At 34.8% G+C, this 7,829-nt stretch overlaps 2 pseudogenes; both read right to left on the minus strand.

The window, feature by feature from the left end:
• Nucleotides 1-1,340, minus strand: LOC116106503 (annotated as a pseudogene).
• A 5,146-nt stretch (nucleotides 1,341-6,486) lies between these two features.
• Nucleotides 6,487-7,829, minus strand: LOC116106604 (annotated as a pseudogene).

The following is a 7,829-nucleotide window of genomic DNA, read 5'->3' on the forward strand; positions in this document are numbered from 1 at the left end:
TTACCCCAAACTAGACCTTGTCACCTCATCCGCCAAGAAGCTGCTGCATTTGCGGAACACTTCGACCATTGCAGGGCCAAAACCCTTGTATAAGCCTTTGACACCTTCTGTCTTAGGATCTTTCTAAAAGCATCCATGGAACCAGAGAACTTGGGATTTTTGTAGTCATCCACCTGAATAACGCTCTTTACAACATCAGTGGGTAGACAGCTCCCACAGAATGAAGCTCCAGCTACACCTCCTGCCACAATTAAAGAGCCTCTTCCCAACTGAGAAGTGTCCTGGCCTCCAGCCATGTACTGTTTCACTGCTTCATAGACACCAAACATGGCAGCATTTCCGGGAACCTCCCTTGCCATTGTGGGAACCAAGCCCTTGAAAAGACCCCCCGCACCACCTTCTGATCTGAGAACAGTGCCTGGCAACATCCATTGGTCCACCATACTTCACTGCCACACTGACTGAACCAGAACCTGCTAAGGCACTTTGTGCTTGCAATCTGTTCTCACCATGAAACACAAGCAGTTAGCAGGGATAGTTACCTGTTTTAATGACAAGATGTCAAATCAAAGACTTATGAATTATTGTCCAAAGAATAGTTTAGAATCTGGAAAATTAATCAGGGACACTATCTAATCTGCAATTTACCAGAGAAGAAGCAAATTGATTTTTTTTACAAGAGATAACAAGATTGATTCAGATGCTTCAAAAAAGTTTAAAAACATTAAAGAATAAAACTTTTGTTTTTTAATGTTTTAAAATCCTCTCTCATAGATATCACTAGAAATTGTCCAGAACATGAAATTTCTCAATATCACAAGACTACTAAGCTCTACATGATAAATAAAAACCTTCACAGAGACAAAAAAAAAAAAAAGATTAAAAAGAAAAGGAAGCCTAGTCCGTCGCAACCAATTTGTGATCAACTCAAAAGATTTAATGGAACAAAAAAACCATAGTATAACAACCTGCATTTTATCAACTCAGTGGGCAAGCAGAAATGAAACAGCAACTCCAGCTCCAGCTCCAGCATAATCTGCTGGTTAACTGTAAGGTTTCACCGGTTTAGACCTCAGCATGCCTCCATTTGTCCTCTCACAGTGAAGAGGAGGGCATTGAGCTGCCACAGTTGCAAGAGAGCCCCCATACCCTTGTACAATCCCTTGGGCTCAGCAGCGACAGTTTCTTGACAGCATCGATTGCACCAGATCTTGGGAGGTTGGCCTGGAGTGGAGCAGCTGGCTTTGAAGCTTGACCTTTATGGTGTCAAATGGTGCCCAACCAACATTGTGCAGCCCCTCCAACATGCCAGAAAGTAGATCCTTGGCCACATCTGCCATCTGCAAATTAGCTTCAAACATGAATTCACATATAGAGGGACTAACTGAAATGTTTAAAGAAAAGATTATTATGCCCGATTTGTAGAGTTGAAATCACTAAAAACAGTTGAGATATAGAACATCTCCAGTTTTAATACTAGCTTCAACTAAAGGATTGAGTCTATTGCATATCCAAAAAGGACCTATTCCAAACTTATTTTCATCTTTAATTCTTTATGGAGGAGACCTAGAAAGTGGAATATAGTAGGAACTACCACAGATTCAAGACCTATTAAAACCACAAGTCCCAAGGAAGCAAAACAAGAACACGTAAAACACTATTTATCATGATGGCTCAAAGGCTACAAATATGTTCTACAAGCCATAACCCTAATCAACAAACTGAAATTACCATAAAATACATAAAAAGAAAGAAACTTCCAGCAGGAAACTTAGGTACTCAGATCTAGTTTTTGCAAACAGAATTACTAGAAAGTTCTATATTTACTCTGACTATGCATGATAAAACAAGCAGCTATGCTGGTTTCCTCGTTATAGAATGAGAGAACTGTCTTTATGAAACACAAATAAACACCTTGACTGGATAACCCCAGTTTAATTTCTTACATCCCGTGAATTAGTTCTGGGTACCAGACAACTGAACCTGCTATCAGTTCTACTTGAATATCCAGCTTATTCATGGAAGACAGATAATTACCACAGTTATACTTCTACCCTTCAATTAAGCAATGTTAGCCCAAAAATTATGCCCTGTAATTGGATTTGAAGCATTATCTAATCCTTTTACCCCACAGGTTATTTAAAAGCAAACATTTACGTTTTCCTGAAAAGCATGACCACAATCAGAACTCAATAGAAAATATCTTCCCAGAGGAAACTCTTACCTCAAAGTGATCCGCCAGAGAAAAAAAAAAAAGAACATAAAACTGACATTTATATTGCTAACATTTTAACAAAATAAGAAAGCTGGTAAGATCTTTGCCCATGACAACTTAAATTCAATTCACTAGTAAGCACGAACAAACAGCTTTCACAATGCTAATATCAATCAGGAATTAAGCTTCATAATTCAAATTCATAGCTAGAGAAACAACAGGTTATTCATTTAGGCTTGAGAAAAACACTGATAAGCATTTTGCAAATGGATCATTCCTCAAGATAGTTGATTCAGGAAATATATTAAAAATCAACAGAAGACAAACTTATGACAAGAAATTGACAGCTGAAAGGGGTTATTGTTGCTAAAGAACATAAACAAGCAGCTACTATTTCCAATTTAGTCAAAATATCGTTTTTTCTTTTTTTTAGTTTTTAAACAAAAGATTAAGGAAAACATGTTTTTTAGATTAATTCTTTTGTAAGAATATATTAAAATCGTTTTACTAGTTGAAAATAACCTACAATTTTCGTGTTTTTAGTGTTTCCGAGAACCATTTTCAAAGTTCAGTCGCTACATGTTTTTATTGTTTTGTTCATTTTCTTTCTAATTTAATTACCTACCGACATGAATTAAGCTCTTTAAAACACATTTTTAGTTATAATTCGGAACTAAATAGAATCTGAACTCAAAGAATTAGGGACTAAGTATAATTAATATTTAATTAGAGCTTGCGTGGTCGGCTTATTGGAAAAGAAATAGGCGTCCACATCATTCCACGGCAGCTCCAGCTAAGCAAATTTTATAAATTAGTGAGAAATTTAGAATAAAAGAATGGTTGTCAAATCACGTATCGTATCATGTATTGAAAATCTATTTTTTTGAATCGTGTATCGTGTATCATATCATTTTGTAGGATACGCTTTTTTTTTGAAAAAAATAATTTTTTTCTAAAAATTAATATCATCGTCATGATTAATTAATGAATTTTGTGGTATTATTGACTTTAAATTATGATATTACATAATCAAAATTAATCATGAAATTAAAAATCTATATTTTTTCCTCTCAACCATTTATATTATTTTCAAGATCAATGTCAATATCTATATCTCTACTTGTGTTATTATTATTATGCAAAATAGGTAACACATCTTTCTTTTCACTTTTTCCATACAAAATAGGTAAATTTAGGCAAGTTTTAGTGAACCGGGTTAGATGACCTAGATCCAACATGAAATTTTCTCAAATTAAAAAAGTTATCGATTTGTATCAATATTTTTAAGGATACAAAATGGATATGTATAGTATTATATGATACATATCAATGTATCGAAAAGTTTATGATACACTCTATAATATGTATCGTTGGTAGTCCATATTGAATCGTATTGTATGATACATATCTCGTATCGTAGAATATTAGTAACCATGGATAAAAGTTTTTATAATGTATATGAAGAGAGTTGACATCCTTATCATTTGAAGCGGTCAATTATTTTAACTTATAATGTATATAAAGAGAAATAATAGCTAAAGATACTTGGTAACAAGAATAGAGTAAATAAATGATTTTTAGGATAAGATAATGGGATAAAATAAGATAATAATAGTGAACAAAAAGGGGCCTTATATTTTCACGGCCATGGTGAGTTATAAGTACAAGTAGTCACCTTTTATATTTTAATTAAATTTAAGAGGATTCTTGTCCACAACTTTAGCTTTGACTATATGATAAAGTAGAAAGAATTAATGTTTCAAATTTTGTTTTAGGAGATGTCAGATGTCCCATATGAATTGATGAGACATGACGTTGAATTTTCAATATTATTGCTTCATCTTAATTCCAAAATTAAACAAAATTAGGCTGCCAACCAATTAATAATGGCTTGACTTCCAGTCTTCGGAAGAGGTGGCTGCCTCCAACAAACAATTTATTTATGTTTCTTTATTGCTATTAATAGCATATCCTAATTATTTTTTATGTTAACTTATGCCATTTACGTTAGTTGTTTTTTGGAAGAAATTAATGTTAATTAATTCTATAAAATAGACAATAGAATAGACAATATAAAGTTGACAAACTTTGGACAAATCACAGAAAATCATATAATATAATATATGAAACTAGAGGTAGAGGTGTCAAAAATGCTGGAAATTTTAGGAGCATATTTGGGTATCTCTGTTTAGATAAATTCTTAGGGTTAGAGGTGTCAAAAATTTATTGCCCGTCTAACCTAACTTATCAAATAGACTATAGATTGGCTTATTCTTGCATGCTTTTTCATCCTTATTGGCCTTACTCTTCCCATTCTGCTTCCTCCATTGTTTCTCAGATTGATGTGAAGTACTCTTGTAAATTTGTATGGAGCAACAAGATACTTCCCGTACTTGGTTACTTATCTTCAAGATCCATCCCGATATCTTTTTTTTGAAGGTTCATACTTCAAGCCTGCCTAACTAAACATCAAATCAACAAAAAATAAGGTTTTAAAAATAAATTTGACTGTGAACAGAGAATGAGAATATAGGTTCTTTGAATTTAGCACATATATCCTCTTTAAATTCTTATTCCCACTAGTGTTGTAGCATTATCATTATGGAGCCAACATTGTGACATTACATTCAATCAATTGAGCGAACAAACAAAAGAAGAAATTTATGGACAAAAAAAGTTCCCTTTAGCAAATTATGAGTACAAATCAATTCATCCATAAAGGTCTGATTCATCTTTTTCCTAGCAATTAAGATAACATTCAGATCATTCTATAAAAAGAATACTGATTGTGTCTGCCAATATATAGAGGCTCTGATGTATACAAAAAAGCACTTAAAGTTACTGTGTTAGTGTGTGAATATCGTATATGCAATTAAAATATTTGATATGTAAATCAGAAAATATACTTCTGTCAACAATGAATCTTTCAGGTGTTCGTCTGTAACTTCCAAATGCGTTGATACAACATATTGTCCCTTCACTCCTTGATTCTTGTAGTTCTTCTCCCCATTTCCCCAAATGTTTATATTCTTCTAAGTTTTTCATCTGTTGTCACAACCCCATAAAAGAATTACATGAAAAGCACAAGTTTCCATAATGCTCATGTGGTATGTTTCATTTAAAAAAATAAATAATAATAATAGAGAGAAACAATGAATTCTAAATCATCCGATCCAAAACAAAGAGCGTGGAGTGGTGAGTTTGTTTTCCATTTCCCATTTGATGTCACAGCTTCGGCTTCAATGGTACCTTTTGTTATTCTGATAAAATGAGCTTTTGGGATCATGATAAGATACATGTGGCTTGAAATACTTCTGTATTTCCTCATTTTCCGGTAGGTATTTGAGTCATTAATACGCGGCTTGGAAACCATAGCTGTGGTCTAGTTGGTAACTGGACTTCCAGTGGGCAAACTTTACCCTGAAAATAGTTTGTGGCCTCAGTCATTTACTCGAACCCCGATTGGGAGTTAGTCTCATACCTTCGAGTGTGGGGACGTCTCGAGGCTTTCATTAGGAAAAAAAAAAAGATACGTGGCTTGGAATATAATGTTGATCAAAACCAAGTGGTTATTTTAGTCTTACCTAAACTCTTAGTCAGCTCCAATTATTTTTATTTTTTATTATTATTATTTTTTAAATCAGAAATCTATATATAATATAATTGAAAATTACCATAATAACTTACAACTTATTGGATGTTTTTGTGCCCATCAATGATTTACATTAAGAATTTGTTACCAAACCTAAACTGAGGAAAAAAGAAACATAAAGTCTGTATTCACTATGTTTTGAAATAGTAATAGTTTATTCCAAATGATGCATTTGTTTTAAACATGAGAAGCACACACTGATTGCAAAATAACACAACCATTATTTGCTACTGGAAATAAGAACAAAGAGAGACTACTTTTTTTTTTGGTTTTATCAGAGAAAATAATTCAGTACTTTCTTTTATTCAATACTATCATAAGATTCTTGTAAAAATCAATTGTCACTTCCCATTTATATCTTTAACATAAAATTCATTTGCAAGAACAATGTGAAAAGGAGAAAGTCCTGTAAGAGTTATTTGTAAAGAATGTTTCTTCCAGAACACAAATTTAACTCGAAGAAAACTTAAGAACGTAAGAGCCTGTTACCATATCGCTAAAGAACTCTTTTAATTGAAGGATCATTCACCGAGTAAAATGGCTTTAAATGAGCAATATGATAACAGTGGTTAATGTTCACTCAAATCCTTGGCCAGCAACCTGTGACCGCAATATAGAATTACCCCAAACTAGACCTTGTCACCTCATACGCCAAGAAGCTGCTGCTTTGCAGGAACACTTCGACCATTGCAGGGCCAAAACCCTTGTATAAGCCTTTGACACCTTCTGTCTTAGGATCTTTCTAAAAGCATCCATGGAACCAGAGAACTTGGGATTTTTGTAGTCATCCACCTGAATAACGCTCTTTACAACATCAGTGGGTAGACAGCTCCCAAGAATGAAGCTCCAGCTACACCTCCTGCCACAATTAAAGAGCCTCTTCCCAACTGAGAAGTGTCCTGGCCTCCAGCCATGTACTGTTTCACTGCTTCATAGACACCAAACATGGCAGCATTTCCGGGAACCTCCCTTGCCATTGTGGGAACCAAGCCCTTGAAAAGACCCCCCGCACCACCTTCTGATCTGAGAACATGCCTGGCAACATCCATTGGTCCACCATACTTCACTGCCACACTGACTGAACCAGAACCTGCTAAGGCACTTTGTGCTTGCAATCTGTTCTCACCATGAAACACAAGCAGTTAGCAGGGATAGTTACCTGTTTTAATGACAAGATGTCAAATCAAAGACTTATGAATTATTGTCCAAAGAATAGTTTAGAATCTGGAAAATTAATCAGGGACACTATCTAATCTGCAATTTACCAAGAAGAAGCAAATTGATTTTTTTTACAAGAGATAACAAGATTGATTCAGATGCTTCAAAAAAGTTTAAAAACATTAAAGAATAAAACTTTTGTTTTTTAATGTTTTAAAATCCTCTCTCATAGATATCACTAGAAATTGTCCAGAACATGAAATTTCTCAATATCACAAGACTACTAAGCTCTACATGATAATAAAAACCTTCACAGAGACCAAAAAAAAAAAAGATTAAAAAGAAAAGGAAGCCTAGTCCGTGCGCAACCAATTTGTGATCAACTCAAAAGATTTAATGGAACAAAAAAACCATAGTATAACAACCTGCATTTTATCACTCAGTGGGGCAAGCAGAAATGAAACAGCAACTCCAGCTCCAGCTCCAGCAATAATCTGCTGGTTAACTGTAAGGGTTCACCGGTTTAGACCTCAGCATGCCTCCATTTGTCCTCTCACAGTGAAGAGGAGGGCATTGAAGCTGCCACAGTTGCAAGAGAGCCCCCATACCCTTGTACAATCCCCTTGGGCTTCAGCAGCGACAGTTTGCTTGACAGCATCGATTGCACCAGAATACTTGGGAGGTTGGCCTGGAGTGGAGCAGGCTGGCTTTGAAGCTTGACCTTTATGGTGTCAAATGGGCCCAACCAACATTGTGCAGCCCCTCCAACAGTCCAGAAAGTAGATCCTTGGCCACATCTGCCAT

This window comes from Pistacia vera, unplaced genomic scaffold (genome assembly GCF_008641045.1).
Source record: "Pistacia vera cultivar Batoury unplaced genomic scaffold, PisVer_v2 Contig52, whole genome shotgun sequence".
Lineage (NCBI taxonomy): Eukaryota > Viridiplantae > Streptophyta > Magnoliopsida > Sapindales > Anacardiaceae > Pistacia > Pistacia vera.